This window comes from Macrobrachium nipponense, chromosome 10, assembly GCF_015104395.2.
Source record: "Macrobrachium nipponense isolate FS-2020 chromosome 10, ASM1510439v2, whole genome shotgun sequence".
NCBI classification, from domain to species: Eukaryota; Metazoa; Arthropoda; class Malacostraca; order Decapoda; family Palaemonidae; genus Macrobrachium; species Macrobrachium nipponense.
The window spans coordinates 54396810-54421809 of record NC_087204.1 but is presented as its reverse complement, the minus strand read 5'-3'; the positions used below and the strand labels follow the sequence as shown (position 1 = coordinate 54421809).

At 36.7% G+C, this 25000-nt stretch overlaps 1 protein-coding gene across 2 annotated transcripts in view; it reads left to right on the top strand.

Moving 5' to 3' along the window:
* LOC135223624 (D-glucuronyl C5-epimerase B-like) overlaps window positions 1–25000 on the top strand; it is an 888924-nt gene that overhangs the window by 519606 nt on the left and 344318 nt on the right. The window lies entirely within an intron of this gene.

Genomic DNA, 25000 nt, shown 5'->3' with positions numbered 1-25000 from the left:
TGTGTGTGTGCGCGCGCGCTCGGGCGCAGATAGAAGAAGCAACAGAACACCTTTCACTTAGAACAGGGCCGAAGCAGAGATAACCAGGAGGGACTGTTAGATCGTTGAGATTAAGCGCCTATGCGCCAGCACGGGCTCTTTAGAAAGGTTGAAGCAGATGAGTGGTTGATGTGAACCATAAAAACTAGGGACAGCACAACCATAGAAGACCGTGCAGACCTCCCACAGAAACAGGAAGCGTTCCATCTTATAAATCATGAGCGCCGGTTTATGTCCTCATAGATTTGTTAACCAGGTATCGTCAATGGCATCCATTGCAGAGTAGGCATCTCATATCAGATAACCCTTGCAGCAGTTCTTGGACCGTTGCTGTTTTGTGATCTTATCCCATGATGCGGAATTTCAAGGTTTACATGAAAAGCCTGGTCACAATATTTGGAACTCTAAAATGAAAGATTTCACTGGTCGGGTAAATAGACGTTTTAAATTTTATATAAATTAAAGATTTAAATGTCCGTTTGACTTTTGTGGTATTTTGTTTCTTGTAGAGGGCTTCAAACTAACGGCCTCGTTGAAATTCCTGAGGTTAGAAGAGAGTCTGTTGGTCAATTCATAACAAATAATGACTGTTAAATCAACTAGAAAGATTCCAAGCGACAAATATGGAGGAGAAGAGAGACGACCGACGACATTTCGAGAGTAGCGAACGGACCATCATTATGCTTCGGATTGATGACGACTTCTCAGCATCGCTTTTATTTCAGCAAGAGCGACCAGATCATGAAGTCAGTCTGGAAAATCTTCGAAATTAACGTACGTGAGATGTACTGGCGAAAACACATTCATCTCAGTCTATTTTTGACAATCATTTTCAACATAGATTCAGTGTGTAATTACGTAAATCATGTTAATGATAAAATTAGTTCAGTACATAAAATTGTCGTCGTTAATCGTTTCTTCAAAAAGAAATGTCATATTTTCCTTATATCTTTTTTTTTATAATTCAGCTGTCACTTTTATAATTCAGCTGTCACCCAACTGCGTGTCATGAAAGAAGGAAGGGCGTTGTTCCTCAGAACCCTCAGGGGGGAGTCCTTCATCGTCGCTCTCCTCTTGAGTCTTGGAAGAAGTATTTTGATCTGAGGATGCTGGACGTCATTCTTGTTTCCGTAATCATTTTCATCGTCGTTATTGTTGCCATAACTGTTATTGGTTTTTATAACTGAATTGATTTATCTATTTTTGTCAATAACTAAAATGATGTTGACCACACACAAAATGCACAAGAATGAAGCAGCACAGCAGCTTCCTAAGTTCAGTGGATATATTCGCCTCCCAAAATGGTTATTTTATTGCGTGAGCAAAATATTAGAATATTTTTGGACAATAATGTCTGTAACTGTTTGTTACCAGCCAATCGTACGGCAAGTCATTGACGGGGTTTTCGGTTAATTAGACAATTGAAAGCCTATGGAAGAGCATCTCTTGTTTATAGGCCTTCGTGTGGATACCAGGATATACCGACGTATTTCTACTGCCGTAAATATTGAGTTGCCAGCTTAAGGAAAAATAGGAAAAAATAGAGCCAGAAAGATATCGGCACATTCTTCTGGTTGCCATGGTCTGTTTACCTACCTCCAGACGGAGGCGTGCGTCTTGTTATATTATTCCGTCTCGTGAGTAACTCAGGCGAACATGAGAACCGAATTGTCTCTTATTTGTTGCCGTAGTAATGAATCGGGAGAAGACACGCGACAGACCCCACCCGGCCTCCTCCTGCTCCTCTTCCTCTTCCTCCGCAGGTCACCCAGTCCCCGTTTGGCGTCTTGGAAACGGACTTTTGATCTGGACAGGAAAATGAAACTTAAGTAAAGAGGCAGAGGAGGCTTTGTTTCTGAGATGTGGTCATTTATAGTTTTAAATTCGTGATACTGACTCTAGATTGAAAGCTGCATGTTGGTAACACCGAAGCACGGGCCATTTCTCCAGGACACTCAACCTTATTTCTTCCATTTTTGCACCCAAAAGCTCAGGTCATACGCTGACCTGTGACCAGGATCTTAGTAGCATTTTTGACCCAGGACTTCGATCACTTAATCCTTTGGTCATGAAATGTTTTCATTTCTTCCCATTTCTTTCCACTGCAGTTGATTCCAGATTCATAGTTTATTTAATACTCCAGAAATATTTGAGAGCATATTATAACTAGGCCATAAAACGTGAAATGCTCCAATTATTCACTAATAAACTCTTGAAGAAAAGAACAGACCATTAAAGGAGTTTTTTTTTTTTTTTTGAGAAATATTAAAGCTAGAAATAGATTACAATACGTCTTATCAGTGATAGAAACGGTCCTAAACCAGTGTAAGCGTGAGGGGGTTGCGTCAGCGGAGGAATGAGAGTCATGACTGATGTGGATCTTGCAGGTTAGAAAGAAGAAAACGAGGAAAAGGTTCCGCAGAGAAAAGGCACAGCCCGAAAATTCCACCGAGCGTCATTATTCTAGTTTTCTGTAAAAGCGATCTATTGAGATGGCTGTTTGCTGTCCCTCCGCACTTTTCTGTGTGCCCTCAGATCTTAGAAACGACTGAGGCTGGGAGGCAGCATATTGGTATGTTGATCATCCACCCTCCAATCATATCAAAACTGTAGCCCTCTGGCTCCGGTAGTTTTTATTTGATTTAAAGTTTAAGTTAGCCATGATCGTGTGCATTGCACCGCTATAGGTGCTAACAACACAGGCCACCAGCTGTACAGAGAACTCGATTGTACCGAAGGAACTTTGACGTATTTTCTACGTGTGTCTTCTTTAAAATTTAAGGCCTGATCAGTGAAAACGAAAATGGCAGAATAAAAAAGAAGGCAGTTGATTAAACTCCGAGTAAGGAGAGCTTCAGCATGGCTGGAGGGCAGAATCTCGGTGGCTTCGTTGTAAACGGATGAAAAAGGTTTTGGAAAATGGTTATGAGGTCGCCACCAGTCGTAATACAAATTACTTTTGCACCTGAGATGATCCCGCTACTACATGTAACGGGGAAGATACTCCCATACCTACACGGAGCTTAATGAAGACTGTTTTGTTTGTACCTTTGTACCGAAATTCTATATCAACATTGAGAGCATAAGGTGTACGGAATGAACTGTAACTATCTTGTGTACTATATCTCTAGATGATTCTGATATGCAACCATCAAGTCTATGCAGATGAAGTTTGCTTTTCGTTCGCAGAACGGCCGAAAGTCACCGGAGGATCTTTCATCTCAACTGGTGTTTCTTAGTAGAAGTAAAGTTTATTTAATCAACTACGAGGTCACTCATTAGTGGGGCACCTCGGGAATTCTCGTCGACCGACGTTGTGAAGCGTCCCCTGGTGTCTGTAGAGTCGTTCTTATATCTCCTGGTTCACCTCTCGCCCTTTCTTCTCCGAGTGACGAGTTCTGTGTTTAACCTTTTTAACTGAATTGAAACGTCATACAGCTTTGATGTACCGTTGAAGTTTGCGGGGCAGTGCAGAATCCCCAAGAATGCAAGGCTTATTTCGTTTATGCACCACGTGAACGTCTTTCGAGGACGCATCGAGAGTTCGACCGCACTTTTAATGATTAGGTATTAATTTCAGCCTGATTTCGAAAATGATGTGGCATCAATGTTTAGAGATCCAATATCACACTGTATCACATATACAAATGTGCCAAAAAGAACTTACATTAGCGTATTAATAGCCATGGTTTTCTTTGTTTTCATAATTTGTTGTTGAACTTTTATCAACTAGTGACAGATGATTGTGTGAAGTGCTTCCCACTGCGACATGCTATGGCGGGCAAGATCCTGTCTCATTTTCGTAGGTTATTGGAAAATGTTGCTTAGTGGTCACTATGATTATTGGTAGCAATGAATTTTTTGTCTTTTCCTATTTTTCCACTTATTTTTCATAGATTATTTCTTAACGTTTCTACTAAGCAGCCTGGGTTAGAATACCTACTCACACATGAGTTGGCATGTTTTCATTTTCTTAACCGGCTTACACATGGCACATAGCATTGTGGTCTTATATGTTTGACTTTTAGAATGCTGAAATTCCCATTTAACACCACAGCTGTCAAATATTGATATTGTAAAGACGAAATCCGTCAAGAGTTAAAATTTTGATACGTTGAGTACAAAGTAATTAGAATTCTTTTTGGTGGTGATGATATGTCCCATTTCAAATTCTTAGGGAATTTTCAGTTCTTTCAGGTTTGCAATTGGTTAGCTTTGTTCTTTCTCGTGTTGCAATGAACTGGAAAATATGATGAAAGCAATAAACTAAATAGAAAGATTCCTGAGGTTTGAAGACAGTATGTAATCCAGCCTTTCTTAAACTCAAGAATATCCCCATCAGTAATTTTGGCTGTAACCATTCCACGTATTCATACATCAAGGTAACTAGGCAGTGAGACAAAATGGTAGGGGAAAGGGTATCCTTACTCCAACAGCCTCACTGCGACCTGCCTTTGTGTGATGATCGCGAATTAAGATAGTATCAAGATACAGACTGGGGTTGGGTCATTTTGGATGATAATCGTTTATCCTGATCGAGTATTTTCGGTATAGGGGGTACATACAGGAATTACTTCAGAGTTGAGAGGAAAATTGTGAGAGTTGAATATGGCAAAACAAACCTTTAATAGATATGATGGAAACAAATTTGCTACATTAAACTAAAACCATTTTTTAAAGCCGTTATTAATTTAATCTTATGGTCTCTTTAATACAGTTTGGAAGCAGCCGGTGTGTCAGATGAAAGAGGAAACTGATGTGTATTGCCAACAAAGAGTAGAATATTAGAGACGGGGGTAGGGGGGAAGCCAGGGGTAGAAACTGTTTTGGTGATCATTCATTGTCTCTTCCAACTCCCACCAGTTTGATTTCCATTTGTTATTATGAAATCATTCAAGTGGATAAAGGTTATGAAAGTCGTCTTAAACTGTGTTTATATGTCAGACTAGATTTCAGTTTTGGCCGCATGTGGAATGTATAGGTTATTGCCGGCTGGTCGTGAAACTATCACGGAATATTTTCATGTATGACGATACTTGTTCCTTAATTAAAACTGTTAGCTTTTCCCCTATATCGCTTATTAATTATCTTTCTCTTAAGTGAATGCGGTGGGTTGTGCCGATAATATGATGTCACCTCGCTCTGCATAAAGAGCCTGTGATACTGGATGCCAAGTAATCAGGAGTGTATTTGCTAATAACATCAGAATCAGAGTATCATGCACGTGATTGTATGTCATTCTGTTCATTTCCTATTTTGCTCTTCTTTGGATGTATCCTGTTTCGGTTCTTGTCCCCTTTCTTCTTATCCTCCTGATGCTTTCTTAGTCACTTATTTCACTCAACTGTCATTTCTATTTCACTTTCAACGAATCGGTCTTTTTAGTTGAGGTTTCATGCAAAGTTGAATACAGTACGTCAGCAGTAAACGGAAAAGATTAAAACAGAAAGTGAACCCCTAACAGAATAATGTGTAAAAATCTACTCTAGACAACTGAAGCCGCTTCATATACGCAGTTACTAGAAAAAAAATCCTCCGTTGCACACAGAGAGAAAGAAACAATAAATCATCTGGTGTATTATCCCGGTAGTGGGACATTGCCTCCGACTTCTGTGAAGAAAATTCACTGCGAAAGCTCTTTTATTTTTGATGAAGATGACGGATGGATTATCCCTAAGGGTCTCGGATGATATCCGCGACACATAATGGGATCATATTTCTCCGTTTCCTGTAGACGACTCTAACTTGTTTGAACATTTATATGTTCAAACAAGTCAGCATGTATATCTTCACACTCACGCACACATACACACATATTATATATATATATATATATATATATATATATATATATATATATATATATATATATATATATATATATATATATATCGTATAATATATATATATATATATATATATATATATATATATATATATATTATATATATTATATATATATATATATAGAGAGAGAGAGAGAGAGAGTGAGAGATGGAGAGAGAGTATATATATATTATATTTATATATTTTATATATATTATGTATATATATACAAATATGTGTGTGTGGGAGTTGCCGCTTATTTTAAAGGAAAGGTGCTTTGACACGGACTAGAATAGAAATTTTTCCTTATCGGTAGACTAGTCAGTACAGACTTATATATATTTAAATACACCGCTTTCAATTTGGACACATAGTATGTCATAGCAGTCCTCCTGGCAGCTAGAAGTGATTTTGTCTTCTAAAATACATAGTAGAGACTAATTTGATTCTTGGTTTTCCTGTTTTATTTGTAAAAGGAAAGTTGACAAACCATTAATGATGTGTGTCGTGTCTTCTTACATACATTTATTTAATGCAAAGGCTACTAAGGTGGCCAATGTGACAAATGTTGATGGTTCGTGGAGACAAAAAGGGGATTATTGTTCAAAGGTGAAGGCGAAACTCGCCTCTTCAGCTGCTGCCAATAAATGGACTCGGAAATTCCGGAATAGGGCCGGACTGCCATATTTTGAGGCGCAATGAAAGAACAATCGATGTATCCGGTCCTGCGGCCCTCGTTCGTCATTCCCTCGAACAGTATCAGTGATGGTATGTAGTTTTCACTTTGAGTTTTGTGAAGCTTGACAGGTACAGTGAGGACAAGTGATGAAAGGCCAGTGTCTGTCCATCGTCATAGATATCTACATATCAGAGGGCGACCATCCTGTCCCGCGGTCAATCTAATTTGAGTAATAGTGAGGAATGAGGCTCATGAATCTGAAGCTGCAACTCAGTAAGCAGAGGAGAAGCACTTGCTACACAAAGGGCGCGTCCAAAGTCCTCGAGGCCGGCCGAGACACCCAAATTGGTATCCTTCCAAATCCGCTTCCGTTTTCGTCTCAAAACAGAAATACTAAAAGGGTCTGATTGGTTTCTTTAAGCTGAATACTATTATATGAATAAGGGATGCGGACTTGATTGCTGATCGAAGGCTGCCAGGCCGATTGAGAGAGAATGTTATTAAATTCGCTCAGACGATGAGGACCTCCCACGACACTCTGCACAATAACGTTGTCATTAGGTGATCCGGATTCCAAAGTTACTGCTAGTTTAGATTAATGAAAAAGTATGCATACACACACGTTGTGTGTGTGTATATATATATCTATATAATATATATATATTATATATATATATAATGTGTGTGCGTATTTATTTATTTATTTATAATGCCTTGGTAGTCACATTGTCATGATAATCAACTTACCAGCATTTCAGTGGCTTTACCAACATGTCAGCTGGTTGTACCAACATTTCAATTGGCTGACCAGATTTGTCAGGTCCACATCAGGCCACCGATTCTCTTTTCTCCTCACTTTCTTCTTGATTATCCTGCCCATCCTTCTGTATTCCTGTGCGTTATCTTTTGCCATGCAGCTGCATCAAATAACGTAGTACTGCTTCGAGGATTAATTTTCTTTGAAATGCTTTTGTTCTGAATGAAAATCTACTTCGAAGTACCATTAGAAGTGTTGTGTTTGAACCCTGTCAAGGTAGTTGGTAATCCGATACAACTTCTTTTATGTGGACTAATATTTTGAGAGTCATATTCTTGCCACTCTTCTTGACAACCTGTCACACACATGTAGCCAGTATAGCTACACGCTAATGATTAAACCACCAGGCTGGATGGAGATGAGTTGGTTTTATATCAAGTACAGAAGCTGAATTATGCAGGAATGAGGCATGTGTATGCACAGGATGGAAATAACCACTACCCCAGAGAATTCCCTTTAAGGGAAGATTAATTGAATAGAGTAATATATATATATATATATATATATATATATATATATATATATATATATATATATATATATATATATTCGTGTATGTGTGTAAATGTGCATGAATACATACATACATACAGGATCAAGACAAGGAGTACCCGCGCAAGGACTGACCGGCTTCATAAATTGGTAAAACCTTGGACAGAGGAATGTCGGGACCGTTTGAAGTGAAGTGTACCCGAATGATCTTTTCTCCAGAGGACGTGAAGTAATGCTGAGATGAGGTCATGTCAGCATTTCCTCACTATAGGCTTATTGTGGCATACATGCGAGTAGAGCCTTTCCACGTCTGTATTCATGTGAGAAACCTACGCTTATATGCATATACATTGGTTCTCACAAATTTCATACATTGAAGTATAATCCGATACACACATACTTGCATAGTATATTGAGTGCATTTGAAACTTAGTACGTGTGTTTGAAGTACATACGCGCGTAAACACGCATACGCATACGCCCGTACTCGACTATACATCAACATCTACTTTTGCGTCCATAAAAAATGTCGTGAAGCATTAGATACCTGTGGCATTCAATGATACACGCGTAAAACACGTACAGATATAACTTCCTAAAAGCCATCCTCCATATATTTTTATTTTAAGTATTTGTGCTCACGCAAAAAAAAAAAAAAAAAAAAAAAAAAAAAAAAAAACGCTCAGCCTCTTCCTCCACCACATCCATATGCAGTGCCGGAGAGTTTATGAAGTGAGAATGAGACCATCGGGACCAGCGCAGAGGAACAGATGGGAAGGTGCGGCCTCTCCTCTTTCACGTAGGGATGCAATCTGTCTTGGCGAACGCAGGGGGTATCCTGACAAGTGTTATGCAGGAGAGAGAGAGAGAGAGAGAGAGAGAGAGAGAGAGAGAGAGAACTGTCTCATGGGAATTCACCAGTTAAAAAGATAGATGGATGCCTAGACAAGGAAACATTCAAAAGACTCCTCGCCGGCTTAGAATTGGTCTTGAATAGAGAGAGAGAGAGAGAGAGAGAGAGAGAGAGAGAGAGAGAGAGAGAGAGAGAGAGAAAGGGGTGGCGGGAGGGGGAATTATTTTCAGCTTGACAGCCTATATTTCTTATTGCTGTTGCCGTAAAGATTAGAGATTCAATGGTTTTTATGTAATATCTCTCTCTCTCTCTCTCTCTCTCTCTCTCTCCCTCTCTCTCTCTCTCTCTCTCTCATAAAGTATCAGCTAATTACAAGTCCTTTAAAGCTAGATTGTTTTTTGAATGCAAGAGTATTTGGAAATGTCAAAGGTTCAACAGAGCAGAATTTTTGTTTCCGATGAGCATATGTTCAGTGCAAGTTTTTCCTTTCCCACCGTTTACCTGTTATTGTAAAAATTTATTTTAAAAATCTTCTTTTTTTCATTTCTTGTTAATGAAATATCCAGTATTTATGTATAGTGCACCTTGCCCTTTCAAATTTATTAATATAGAATAGACAAGTTGGTATAGAATCATGTATGTCTTAATGTCGTCCTCAGTCGATGAAGTTTGTGCGATAACGTGTTCGTGTCTCTTGGACGAAATACTATAACTTTGGGGCTGTGGGCAAATTGATGACGAGATTTCTTTATTATATATTTGAACATTTCCTTACTTGTTCGCTGTCAAAATTTAATTTGATGACTGTTATTGATGTATAGATAGGCCAGCTTCCAGAGGCTCTCTTATCTGTTGTGTGTATAACCTCTGTTATATCCTTCCTTTTTTGGTTTCTTCAAGGGCAGCTACTACACAATATGGATTTTATCGATAGAGAATTATCCTTTACTAAACTAAAGTGCAGAGTTTATAAGTGCAGAGTTCAATCTTCTCTGTATGACTGAAACCTTTTTTCAAGTGATCAGTTAACTGAATGACACAGTGGTTCTCCTCGTACTCACAGGAGGATGGACTGTTGGACTCGACGAGTTCTCTTACATATCATTTGAAACATTAGCCGGTTCTTCTGTTCAGCCATTCTTCATCTTCCTCAGTGCGGGTTGGAGTCTTGGAGGAATTATTTATTCCTCCAAGGTTGGAGTTCGCGTCTCCGCACATCTAGCAGTGGCCTTTTTACTCTACTGTGTCTACTTTACGCGCGCTTCTCGCGCGCTTTTAAGCACCAGTGGCTCCCCGAGCTGTTACGCCACCTTGATACTTGGTGGTGTTCATTGTATATTGCTCCGTTATGTATTGAGTTAGAAGACAGAGAAGACGTCGAATTGAATTTACCTTAAATAGCATCCTTGTGGTAAGAAGGAAATCTTAGTTTACTGATTTATATAATTCGCTGGCAGTATCAGAAAAACAATTTTATTTTGGATAATGTTATTATGTTTTCAAGGAGATTAATTTCCTTTGTTCATATATTTATTATTATAATAGTCGAAATGTTCAGATGAAATTTGATGAAAAACACTATTATACACGAGTAACTGAATAAACTTTGAACATTGTATTGGCGTTAGGTCAGATGATGTGGCAGCCATATTGGATTTTGCTGAAACGATCTAACTCCCCAGAACAGGTAATGAAACTTCGCCATATTCAGCGGATATCGTCTATATATGCTGGAAATTATATATGCTAGAAAATGAGAGTTGTTAACTCGAATTGAATCTGAAGACATAATAGGGGCCATGTTTATTTAGTCCCGTGAATCTGAGTTTGTAAAAGCTTTTTAGAATATTCTAATTTTATGCAGATATAAGATGTATATCTGTATGAGGTACAGGTCTGGTATGAAATTTTACTTTTTTCATGACATATATATATATATATATATATATATATATATATATATATATATATATACTGAATATTTTTCACTGATAAGTGCTCTTAATAGCCACGGTTTGTGACAAATGGCTGTCTATTATAGTTCTGGCACTAGTTCTCATTTCGCTTTTGATAATTCGAAATGTAAAGCCACAAATCTCTTTAATGTCGAATTCACTTTACCTTGGGAATAACGTAACCTACACACAAAGAGAACTTTATATATATCAGTTTATCTAACTTGACCAGGATTCGTACTTTAGTTTTGAAATGGAAGTCATAGGACTTGTCCAGCGAGCCATCATCAAGAGAGATTAAGTTTATTTATATATCTCTGTCGAAGTCAGGTTCTGTACTTGGAGTCAAAATCAAATCATTCCGTCAGAATGTTTGGTCATAGCAAATTGCCCAGAACTGTAATTAATTTGGTATCCAGTCCCGCGCCAGTCACAGGGCTGGAAACTGACCAGTATTCTCTCACCATTCAGAGGGTACACATCTCCGCTCCGACCTCTCCGGACTAACATGTCTTCTGAAAGTTACAACTTTCATTACACCTCAGTTGTACCCTAAGAAAAGTAGTGTTTCCCAATTTCATCACTAAACATCGTCAGGCCAATGATTTAATGAATACAATGATATATGAATTATGTACTTCAGTTAACTTAATGCTAAAATATGTAGTGAAATAAACATGAAATTTTAAATATGAAATATATCCTTTCATTCCTTACATGACATTGCTGTGCATTCATCATTTATCATCTTGTGTTTCATACAATATCATAGCTTAAATATAATATTCGTAATCTTTTGGTAGCATTGTCATCCATGACACAAGACGGTAAATGATGAATGCACTCCATGTCATGTAAGGAATGAAAGAATATATTTTATATTAAAAATTTCGTGTTTATTTCGCTATAGATATTTTAGCATTAAGTTTACTGAAGTCCATAAATCATATATCATTATAATCATTAAATAATTTTCTTGACGATATTTGGTGACGAAATTGGGAAACACTGTGACTGGCTCATCACTATATAGCTGGATACCAAATGCACAGGTGCTGTGAATTAATTATAGGAAGGTTAGTGTACTTGGCAAAAGAGTTAAACAAGTGGCACGTTGTTGACATACTAAAGCTGGATACATTAAATATGCATGTGAGTATGGAAGCTAAGTCTAGGACTGGGTGAGCAAAGAGAGCGTGTAATGAAGTGCGATATTGATTAAAATCTAGGAATTTATCATTACATTGTAAAAAATAGTTGTTTTGTGCTCCCCAGAAAGACAATGCAAATAACAAGGGTTTTTGGGTAATGACAGTATTACATGGATGGGAAATTTTAGCGTGCTCCCTCATTGTAATTATGTGTTATCTGTCATTTTTGGTTACAATCTTCAGCATCGAAAAATTGGTTTGTCAAATTTATTGTAAATATCATATCGATACACAAATACTTCATACATCTTATTACATTTGAAATCAGCATTAATGTTGCTGTTATTGGTTTTCTTATTATTGTTTTGTACACCCCTTTTACACAAGGCGGATAACAAGTTTCTCTTAACATGAGTTTGAGGCCCATTAAGAAAATAAGGAAACAGAACAAATATTTGAAATTTGATTGAGATAAGCTTCTTGAACAGACAAGTGATTAAAAAGAAGAAGAAGAAGAAAAATTATGGTAGGGAAGGAAACGGACTGGTATCCAACAACTAGGTATCAGTCAAGCAGCAACTTGGAATATTATAGTATTGAAGTACCTCAGTGTGGTTGTATGCGATGAGGTCTTTTCTTGGAGGCATTCTTTCCTTCGAATTTCCTTTTGCACTCTCTGCTTTAGTTTGTTGCTTGGTCACAAATGCTAGAATACGTAAAAACTCTGTTCGTGACCCGTGGTTGGACAATACTGTGTACGGAACTTCCCTCCTCATTCTGTTTCTTTCCAGTACAGACAAGAGTATGCTAAGGTGCTCAAGAGCTGGCAAAACGACCTGATTTTAAAAGTTTCAAATCGCTTCATAGATAGACTTTGTCTTCCGAGTAGCACTGTTAATGGTAGTGTGTCTGTGTCAGTGCCGATTGAGATGCTGACCTCATCATGAAAATCGGGAATAAACTAGTGTTACGATGAGTGAGGGTAACCGAAAAGCAAAAGCGAAGGTTAAAGATGACCGCAGACAAACTAACTCCCGTTGAAAACTCGATCCCATTGTCTTTGAGTTCTTAATGCTGATGGGGAAGAATGTTGGGATTAGAATCTGAAGTGTACACTCATTACTATTCATAACTGTGTTCAACGCTATTCTCCTGTGTATAAAGAATTTCTTTTCTTTTAAGAGTAGAATAATGATTTCTTAGCTCGCTCGGAATTATCGTACTTTGATGGATTGTTCGACTACTTAGCAGCTTTACTTATAGAGTTGAATTCTCATTTAGCTCCAATATGGTATTTACCAAAAATAATTATTTTTGATTTAGTATTATATACCAATACTTCTTGGGAAGTTGGGCTAATTTATGCTAGCGAATTGGAACGCCCATTATGTATTCATGCGTAGCTTGTTCATTCGTAAACTGGATAGGTAGTTCAGGGGAGAAGAGCATAACAGTTCTTTACGTGTTAAACTCAAGTCATGGCGCTGTGGCTTTTGCCATCTCTCTCTCTCTCTCTCTCTCTCTCTCTCTCTCTCTCTCTCTCTCTCTCTCTCTCTCTTTGAATCTCCTGTACATTCTTTACAATGGTAATAATGTGCCAAGGTTGCTGTGCCGCGAAGAATGATATCTGCGGAATGGCATCTCGGGAGTTTTTTAAAATTCTCAGTGAACTTGAGTTTCCCCTGATTCTTCATCTTTCTAGAGGTGAATCTTTCTAAGCTTTGCTTGGGGCTATATTTTCCAGGCATATGTGTGAGTGAAATAATAATATTATAGAAACTCCCCATGATAGAATCCCCAAATAATTAGAGGGAATGATAAAACAAAGAGAAGAGAGAAAAATTTGGATGACGATAATTACAAGTGCAACAGTATCGTAAATGGATAAGTAATAATAGAAATAAAATCTAATAGAAATGAAGTGCTTGCCACATGTTCAGCGATAGTTAAGGGAACATTCGAGTCATACTTGAAAACTATAACACTGCGTGAAGTGGTGTTTCGCAGTTATATACGAGATGGGACGAAAGTCTGTGCGCTGAGCATTATGAAATCGGGTTACCACAACCCATGAATGATGTCAACCATGCAACTATGGCAGCAAAAACCAACTGCAGAGGAAATGCCACTGAGAATGATGGTTGTTAAATTTACCGTTCTAAGGATAAAAAAAAGTTATTAAAGTATTTTGGTATCAAAGCTAGAGGTCGCAGGATGATGCAGTCTTGAGGGGAATGTAATCAACGCTGGATAGAACGCTCAACTTGATGTAGTAGACTATATACCTCGATATAATTTCCGTAGTTTATTTATTTATTTATTTATTTATTTTTTGCTGCATTAGATGGTAAATGTTGAAATATTGCAAAAATAACTCTTGAGTCACACCTGACTTTATTACCAAATGCTTAGCACCGGCAAGTATAGTGTTGTCCGTGTTTAGTGAGATCTTGCCAATAAAACCTGGGCGTTAGTAGGATAATGACTGCCACCCTCTGGCTATTTACCATTCTACTCCCGATGTTCTCTTTGACAGCTACGTCCTTGTGCATCATATGAAAATGAATAACAACAGAAAGGAAGTGCCATACCTCTGTACTGAGCTATTTTACTTCGAAGGCTAACATTCATGTAACCTGTAAAGCGTTTAGACGACAGTGGTCCATGAATAGTGTCCCTTTGAACAACAAACATGGCTGCTCTGGCCTCTATATAACTGCATCAACAACACCTCTCAGAACCATTCTGGCCAGAATCTCCGCGTCTCCTCCAGGATAGGAACCGAAATTTCAGATTTCATTCATGAAATCAGAATGGACTAAATGACAGAATCCACATATATACATACATACATGTACATACGTGTGTGTATATATTATTTAATGATTTGTTTATCATAGAACCCTGACATTTTATGAACACAATATTGCATTATAATGTAAAATTATATCCAATTTTCCGAGGAAGAGTGAGTTGAATATTAAATGAAATTTTTCGCTTATAATTTATTTATATAATATATACGTATGTATACAGATAAATAGATAGACACACACGTAAATATATATATATATATATATATATATATATATATATATATATATATATATCTCATTCTTGTTTTGAATAACACTTTCAGAATGAAAAAGGACATCAAAAGTTTCAATTGTTTTTGTGCCAAACGGGGGATCAAGAACCAAATGTCTATTGAAGGTACTTACAAGTAGATTTATAACTTTTTAAGAGCTTTACAGACCTACGGAAAACCATAAATTACCAGGTATTTTTCGCAGGTGACAGTTGTACTGTTTTGGAACAAATGAGTTGCAATACAAAAAAAAAAATTTGTAAGATATATTTAGGTCACAGGTAAGCGTCTAGACTCCTCATGTATTGGGCGTAAACCCTTCGTATGTTGCAGCCATTTGGCTAACAAAGAGTTGTGAAGAATTAATTCAAAGTTTTCTAAATTCCGAGAGCAAAGACGAAACATGAACAAAGTTCATGTGAGGAAGATCATCGGTCTGTTGGTAATATTGCGTTGGAGTTTAGCTAAAAATAATCGTATAGTTCTTTAAAAAGGCATCGCAGCATAATATTCTTCTGTAAGAAGCAGGAACGAGACGGACGGATCAAATACATCGTTTATCCACGACAAAGAGATGTTAGAGTTCGTGTTCAAAGGAAAAAGGAAAATTCTTGGAAAGGTGCGTGGGAGGCTCCTTAAGAAATGAAGGCATCAGGCTGTAAGCCCAGCGTCTCTTGACAGACCGGAGCACTAAGATGGGATACCGAAGGGGTCTGTTGGGTCGGGAGATTTCTTAGGGCTTCGGGATATTTAAAAATTCACTATTTTATTTTGTCTTCATTTCACCACTCGAATTTCAGGGTGTTTTCATTTTAAACTGGATCACATTCCAGAGTATTATCAACATTCATATGTATATATATATATATATATATATATATTATATATTATATATATATATATTATATATATGTGTGTGTGTGTGTGTGTGTGTGTGTGTGTGTGTGTGTGTGTGTGTGTTTAGTGTGTGTGTGTGGGGGTGTGTGTGGGTGTGTGTGAGTGTATGTATGATGTATGTAATTGTTGGCCATGTATGTTTAAGTAATTCTAAATGCAGTAAATTTTTTTTTTACTTTGTTGGCTGCATAAATTGCAGATATTTCTTTTAAAAGGCGCAGTGCACTCAGGAAAACTCTACCAAAAGTAGAATAGAAATAGTGATAATTTTATGATCGGTATTTCTAATCCGGCAGGAATGTATTCGTTCATTTGTCCTATATATGTTTTTTCTCCTACGTATATCATCCTATTTATTCTTTGAAGGTAGTGAAATCTGGAGTGACTTTGTCTGTTTGATTCTGTGATAGAGTGTGATGCCTGGTAGTCTGTGATGACATTTTTTACTTATTCAAAGGCTGAAATGCTCTGCCTCCCTTCTCCCCATCCTCTCTCTCTCTCTCTCTCTCTCTCTCTCTCTCTCTCTCTCTCTCTGGAAATGACCATTGCGAAGAAATTTCTGTTATATTGTGCGCGAGTACGTGAGTAAACGCAACTTCAAATTTCTCTGCCTTTGTTCTGGACTCTTAAAAGAAATAAGACAGAAGTAAAAGATAAGAGCTATGTACGCCATTTATATAACCCCCCCCCCATCCTCTGCTGATTTTAAATAGAAATACGATAACAGAACTGTTGAAGTAATGATGTTTATGATCATAAGATACTGCCATGAAAAATGGCGTTCTGCTCATGTGTCGAGGTCGGGCTGCTTTATGTGCCTGAATTTTTATTTCTTCCGTTAATACAAATAATAAATAATGACTTTGAGTTTTGTGTGGATATTCGGGTACACACTTTAAATATTAGCTGAAATAATATGTTTCATGTAAGTCTTTAAAATTATAAAATGCATTTACGAAAACTTAACAACATATAAAATGCACTGCTATTAAAAAATAATAATAATAATAATAATAATAATAATAATAATAATAATAATAATAATAATAATACGTTAAATTGTTGCAAGATCCGTTTCATGTGCAAATTATTTTCTGTGACTCGTAGATTTGACGGTAAAAGAATTATTGTTTGCCCAGACAGAATCGCTACTCAAATACAGGAAAATTTAGACTAAATCAATTGATACGATTTCTAATTTACCCGGAATCACTTGATAACTGCGTCCCAGATGAGGTGTTTCCATGGCATGAGGCGCGCATTTCATATTATTCGTTGCATGAACAACCATGCATTAACACAGTAGGAGGCCAAATTAACGTCCAGAAAATCATCATGAAATGGATAACTGAAATCATGTTTACGATAAATAGAAGCAACTTTTATAGAGTTGTTTACTTCTCTTGATATATTTACAAGACAGAAAGCTCAAATCCACTAACAAACGATTTGAGTAAAGGATTTTACATTTATTAATAAACACATGTACGAATTGCGGAGAGATTCCGACTTAGAGCTGGAGAAATTTTGAATTTGATGTCTAATGTGAAATTAGGTGATATATACGGATGACTTCTGAAGTGGAAAATCTTCCGTCCTCGACGATTTTATCGCGACGCCACACAATTATTACGGGAAAATTCACGACGTAAGTCAAAGCATTTATCAAGCATGCTTGGATCAAGTTGAAGTTTCGCTGAAACTGAAGGTGCTGCTTTTGATTATTGATTTTCTAGGTCGTGAGTTATTTGCTAAAAAAATTATTTTTCCCGTTGACGAGGACTCTGGTCTGTGTTACTTAAACAGATTAATCATCAATCGCATTGTTATTGCGGAAAGTAGCCAAGTTTGATTTAATTGGTGGATAATTCTTATGTACTTTTTATTTTCGTCGTCATGTTTTCATTCTTCCGCCACAACAAACACTGCTTCGTTCTGGAGAGCAGAGGACGAAGCCATGTTTTTTCTTTCCTTTGTAAGAGATGGATCATTATGCAGTGCAGAGTTGTGACGCTCAAGGAAGACCAGGAGTGGCCGGGTCCTGAAATTGCCGCCTCTACTCTCATTATGTTTGCTTTTCTTTGGTAGGAAAACAACTCTGTTTTTATTTTCACACTACTTCTGCGTCCTATCTTTTAAATTTGTTCAGGTTCCATGCATACATTTTTTTCTCTTTTTGGCGTTTTGTTATATTTAGCTTGTTGAATGTGAAACATTTTCTTTTTATATTTCAATATTTATTTTCAAGTTAGTCACGTGTCATAAGGCAGTCCTGAATATTTCCATATCTTAGGAACGTCCTGGATTACCCGTATGCATTAATCCATCCCTTTGTCCATACTTATTCAAAACAGAAAAATATGTCAGTTATGTATATCCTCGATATATTTTTATTTCTCTGTACCTAACTCTGCTCTCCTCTCTCTCTCTCTCTCTCTCTCTCTCTCTCTCTCTCTCTCTCTCTCTCTCTCTCCGCCGTATTTTGACTGCGAGTAAATCATATGTCAATTTGTATTACAATAGAAGCAACCGATGCCTATCAGGCTGTTGGCTTTGTCAGAATTCGGTCGGGTTATAACCCCTTTCAGATTTGGTAAATTCCAGTAGTTTTGTGAATTTATCAATTCCAGTATAAAATTTTGTGAGACAAATCAACAATGATAAGATACTTGCTTCATAGCTTTTCCACCCATTCACTCCTCCTTTTGAATCCCTGTTCTGGCGTAAAAAAGAAAAATAAATAAATATAAAAAAACTGAAGTACAGATAAAAAGAAGCAGAAATAATTCCAAAGGGTAACAGTGCTTAAGTGAATTTTCCTCTCAGGGGAAGGTATAACTCTTTTGCGGTAAAAACATTATGTCCACCCTCATGTGGGCCTTACTTGAGCTCCACTCATGTTTCTCTTTTTTTCAAGTCTCTCCTTTAAAAAAAAAAAAAGACTCGCCTTAAGAAGTAGTGTCATCTTTGATTTAGATTATTCATAAGGAATGAATTGCAAAGTTACTTTGGAAGACTAGGCATAGATTTCACTGCTCAAAATATAATTTACACTGCTCAAAATATAATTGAGTAAAAATTTTATTTCTCTTTTTAGATATGATATCAGTTTTGCAAAGATTTTTTGTTTTTGTATATTCGTTGATAACATCATTTTTCAGTGGTAAATACGAGTCAGTGTTTGCTCATGTTCGTTCATTAGGAATCAAATACAAATAGTGTGTAGCCATGTTCTCTTATCGGGGTATCTAGAAAAAGAAATAGAAATAAAACAGGGAGCACAACCTCCATGCAGCATTTTCACCTAAAGAAAAATATTCCGCAAAACAGACGGCTGTAAATTATACGGGCTGGCGGACATTTTTTTTTTCTTTAACTTCAAAAGCACATACACTTGATCATTCGTATGTGCCCTGATGAAGCCATCTTCATGAAATTGTTGATATTTGTGAGAAGTCAGACGAAAGTGATTGACGCAGGTTTAAGGAGTTTAAATTTTGTTGGCATTCTTTTCGTAATGACATTTTTAATTAATAATTAAGATGAACTAATTTAACTGTAGATTAAGATGTCAGTTTTTCTGCAGTTCAGCGCCTTCATATGGGATGCATTACATATTGATTAATGAAGGCAATTACCTCATAATTATGTTTTCGAAGTTTGACCTTGAAGGTTCAAGGTCGCAGATTAGGTTATAAGTCTTATACGTGTTGTCATATGAGACTGGAGATGGTAAGGGTGCATTGGCAGAGGGTATGCTCTTTGCAGAGTGCTTTTGCCTTCTTTGAAGTATAACCAAGTAGTTTATTATTGTTCTTTCGACTCCTCTTTGGTATTTGATAATCAGCTCGTTTTATGGCTGCTTCTGTTTTCATAAGGTGACCCCAAAAGATGAAGAACGTCACGTCGCTACTGCGACCTCGGACACGGAATGCATTCTACGATTTACTCCCATCCTGCTTGCAATGCGCCGCGTTCATGAGCAGGATAGAGTTACTTAAATCCGTCAGTCGTTCCCAGAAAACTATATGGAGAGCATCTTCGAGAGTACAGGCCTCCTCGGCTTTAATCGGTGGGATGGTTTTCGCATAACTAACACTCCTTGGAATGTGACCGTATATGATTTCACAAAAAAGGACAGTCAACGTTTTCTTGATATGTATTGTGATGATGCTACTAGAACTTTGTTGTGTTGTGTTGTGTTGGTATGCTGATTTTGCTATGAATATTCATAAACCCATTTATATGGCTATTCAGTTATATGTACACAAATTGTATACTTGCAGCTCTGAGGATACAGGTTCGAATCCTTCGTGAGAGCTGTTCATTTAATAGTTACCTGGCATTAATTGTCTCCACATACATATGTATACATCAATATATATATAATATATATTATATATATAGATATATAATATATATATACTAGATATATATATATATGTAGTATATAGATATATCTATATTATATATATATAATATATATATGTGTGTGTGTGTGTGTGGGTGGGTGGGTTTTGTGTAGTTGTCTTGCTTCTGTTGTTTGGCACATGGGATCATAACGCTCTGCTTTTTGTGAATTGTGGGGAACCTTCTCTGACACAAGAACCATACCAGCGTGTTCTCCCAACTTCCCCACTCATCAGTGACCCAGTGGACAGCATTTCATTCGAATTATCCTTTCTGAGTGAATAAGATGGAAACAGTCAGCACGCAATCACATACGGAGCAGAAATGAATTGGAAGACCTGGGTTCGATCCTGATATGTTTAAAAAATGTATTTGTTACGTACCTTTTTGTGTAGATTATTCCTGTGATATTCACTCGGAAAGGATCATTTGACCGAAATGCTGTGTCGAGAAGTTGCCAAAAACCCACTGGTCTGCGAGGCGGTTAACCTGTCCAGGCAAAGCCTTAGGTACAGCTGTACTTAGGTTCCAACTTCTTTTATGACTTGTGTGGCTTAGTTGGCAGCGGCCTCGTCTTTCAACTGAAAGACCTAGGTTAGATCCTGATGTGAGTCAGAAATTTTTCAATTTTTAATATTTATTTATATGTTATTAAAATAATATAATTTATAATAATATATATATATATATATAATATATATTTTATATGTGGTATATGTATATGTATATGTATTATGGCTAATTATAAATATTATATTATATATTATACTATATATATTATATATATATATATATTTATATATATATATATATATATATATTATATATATATATCATATATATCTATATATATATATATAGGTAGAATCTACTGGTCACTTTTTTACCAAATACATATGCAACTGTAATAGCCACAATGCCCTCTAAACTTCTTGAATTCTTTGCTCTTTTTTGGATACGCTTGTCACTACAAAGCCACAAAGAGGTCACGTTGCCAACCTGACCACGTGACTTCTTTGTGATTATGGGACCTGGGTTCGTTTCTTTGAACTGGGATCTTCAGGCTTTATAGTGACAAACTTATCCAAACAAATATATATATAGTAGAATTGTGTATGTGTATGTAAGTGATTGTAGCCGGGAATCATATTGATGTAATATCGTTTCGCTGAATAAATTTTTTATTTAACGTTTTCTCTATTGTTAGTCTCTAAAATTTCGTTTTTATTTCTTACGTAAGTTCGTATTTTAATTTTCCAAGTAGATCCGTTTCCTTTTAAGCCTAGAGGCAGCACACGTGAAAGGATATGAACAAGATCAGCTGATCGTTTGGTGGTGGCTGATTGATTACCTTTGAAAAGTTCATTAACTTTGAAGTTTGGTTTGGCAGTTTAGCTCTGCCTAAACATTCTGACGTTTAAAGGCTTTTTTTTTTTATATGCAAACGGTCCTTCCTTATGTCCAAGGACCAATGGAATGGGAAGCACGTATTACTTTTGAAGAAATAACATTGTCAGTGGCTACCCCAATGTTTCATTTCTTTTCAGGACTATTTTTTGGTTTTGATGTATGTTGGATGTCAGAAATCAAAGCGTCGGTGTTCATATGTTTTTTGCATTTTTGCTAGACGTTTGTTTATTCCCCTTTTCATTAGCAGTCGAAAAGCACGGTTCGTATAATCATAACTATAAGATGATGTAGTCTGCTATCTGACTCATTCCATCCAACCAATAATAGTCAGACTAGACCCGACATTAATTTCTATTAAGACATCATTAGCTCCTACTGTGCTAACAGCCTAAATTGAAACCATGATGGCACCATTACATCCATTATAGTAGCTCTTGGAACATTTCTCGTTAGACATCCTCATAATGTAGTTAAGTTGATGAATACCGAACCTTAAGCATATGCATAATTTTCTACAGTTTCAGACGGGCTTAAGGGATATCAGTATAGCGAGTCTTGAAAAGGTTTTTCTGATTTCTTTGAATCTAAATCGTACCCAAACGACCGACTTGACTAGCTCCCAGATAAACCAATACGGATCTTATTGGCCTCTGAGCTGAGACTTCTGCCGCTTTTACAGTTGTAATATCAGTGCTCATAATTCAGCTGTGTAAACGTATGTAAGCAAGTTGGGAAGATAATATGATAATACACCATTACTTTTGAAGCCGCCAATCTCCGTTTATCTTCGGTCTGATCTATATAGGGACTTAGCTTGCCAATTAGAGAAGAGTCTCTCTCTCTCTCTCTCTCTCGCTCTCTCTCTCTCTCTCATCTCTCTCTCTCGTCTCTCTCTCTCTCTCTCTCTCTCTCTCTCTCTCTGTATATATATATATATATATATATATATATATATAGGCATGTATTATATATATATATATATATATTATATATATATATCTATATATATTATATATATATATAATAATATATATATATAAATATATATATATATATACTATATATATAATATTTATGCATTATATAACAATATATTACATATATTATACTCTGACTGAGATTTCGGGGTCAGGCAAAACATAATAAGAAAAGAGACGAGCTGAAGGCTTTACTCAACAGGGAATGTTGCAGATGAACACCTAGGTTCACATTAAAATCACATGTTTACCCCAAAGCAAAAGAGAAGAATGGTAAATGAATTAGGCAGATGAATAAAATCCTGCTAAATATCTAAAGTAAGATAACAAAATTAGTAACTGGAGAATGTCTGAGAAATCCACTTCGTGGCCACTGTAGGGTAGATGGCAGTGAATGGAAACCCCGACAAGCAAGCACAATCGAAAGGGAAGATGCCACAGCAAGCAGCTCCGTCTGCAATTGGGAATGCAAGCGGTTACTTGGCGGAAGAAAAGCGCAGTTAAAGAAAAATCGAGAGGCGCACGGGAGTTGCCAATATCTCGGTTTGCAACACTGGCAAACACTTACGAGTTTACATTTAATCCACTGCAATAATAAAGTCAGGCCTATGATGGAAAATTGCACTTCGAAAACGAAGAAATGAAATCAGTAAAAGATAAATGAAGTTCGTGACTGTTGGAAAACCTCAAATCCGAGGACTTGTCCTTATGTAGGAGAGATGGGTCATCATTGTGTCCTTACCTTACCTTACAGGCCTTACATCTTGTTCGGGTTGCCCCAGGTCCCTCAGTATGAGGCACCTCTAATGTCTGCCAGAAAGTTGCTAGTACATCTTCCGGTATATTTTGCATCTTCCAATCTTGGATGGTCTGGGATGCAGTTTAGATATTTGTCGAGCTTATTCTTGAACACATCTACGCTCACTCCTGTTATATTCCTCATATGAGCTGGCAACGCATTGAATAGACGCTGCATTATCGATGCTGGTGCGTAGTGGATTAATGTCCTGTGTGCTTTCCTTATTTTTCCTGGTATAGTTTTGGGCACTATTAATCTACCTCTGCTTGCTCTTTCTGATATTTTTAGCTCCATGATGTTTTCAGCTATTCCTTCTGTCTGTTTCCATGCCTGAATTATAATGAAGCGTTCTCTTCTCCTTTCTAGACTATATAATTTTAAGGATTGTAGTCTTTCCCAGTAGTCAAGGTCCTTAACTTCTTCTATTCTAGCTGCAAAGGACCTTTGTACACTCTCTATTTGTGCAATATCATTTTGATAGTGTGGGTACCATATCATATTGCAATATTCAAGTGGACTACGAACATATATTTTATAAAGCATATCAGTGTTCGCTTTTCTTGTTTTGAAGTGCCGTAACAACATTCCTATTTTTGCTTAACATTTTGCCAATAGAATTGCTATTTGATCGTTGCATAACATGTTCCTATTCATCATCACACCAAGGTCTTTAACTGCTTCCTTATTTGTGATTGTCTCATTATTAGGTCCCCTATATGCATATAGCTTTCCTTCTCTGTCTCCATAGTTTATTGATTCAAATTTATCAGAGTTAAATACCATCCTATTTACCTCTGCCCAATCATAAACTTTGTTAAGGTCTCTTTGTAGCGCGTTCCTATCTTCATCACAAGTAATTTCTCTACTTATTCTTGTGTCATCGGCGAAACTACTCACTACCGAGTCCTTAACATTACTGTCTATGTCTGCAATCATAATAACAAACAGTAATGCAGCTAACACCGTACCATGTGGCACACTGGAAATTACCTTAGTTTCATCCGATTTCTCATCATTTGCAATAAATGTCTGTTTTCTGTTGTGTAAAAATTCTTTTAACCATCTTCCTACTTTATCCAATATATTATGTTTTCTAATTTTCTTCGCTAATATATTATGGTCTACCTTGTCAAAAGCTTTTGCAAAGTCTAGATAAACCACATCTGTTTCATTTCCGCTTTTCATATTTTTGTATATGTTTTCACGGTGGACTAACAGTTGGGTTTGTGTACTTTTTCCGGGTACGAAACCATGTTGTCCTATATTAAACAGATTATTTTTTATTAAATGTTTCATAGTATTTTTCTTCATTACCCTTTCATACACTTTCATAATATGTGATGTTAGACTCACAGGCCTATAATTACTTGCCTCTAGTCTTGATCCACTTTTGAATGTAGGGGTAATATATGCTAATTTGTGCTCATCATAAATCGTGCCTGTATCTACACTTTGTCTTAATAATATTGCAAGTGGCTTTGCGATAGAATGAACTACTTTCTTTAACAAAATAGCAGGAACTCCATCAGGCTCTGCTGCAGCTCCATTTTTAATTTCATTAATAGCCGTCACCAAGATGGAGGGAAAGAGTTTAAGGGAGTTTGCAC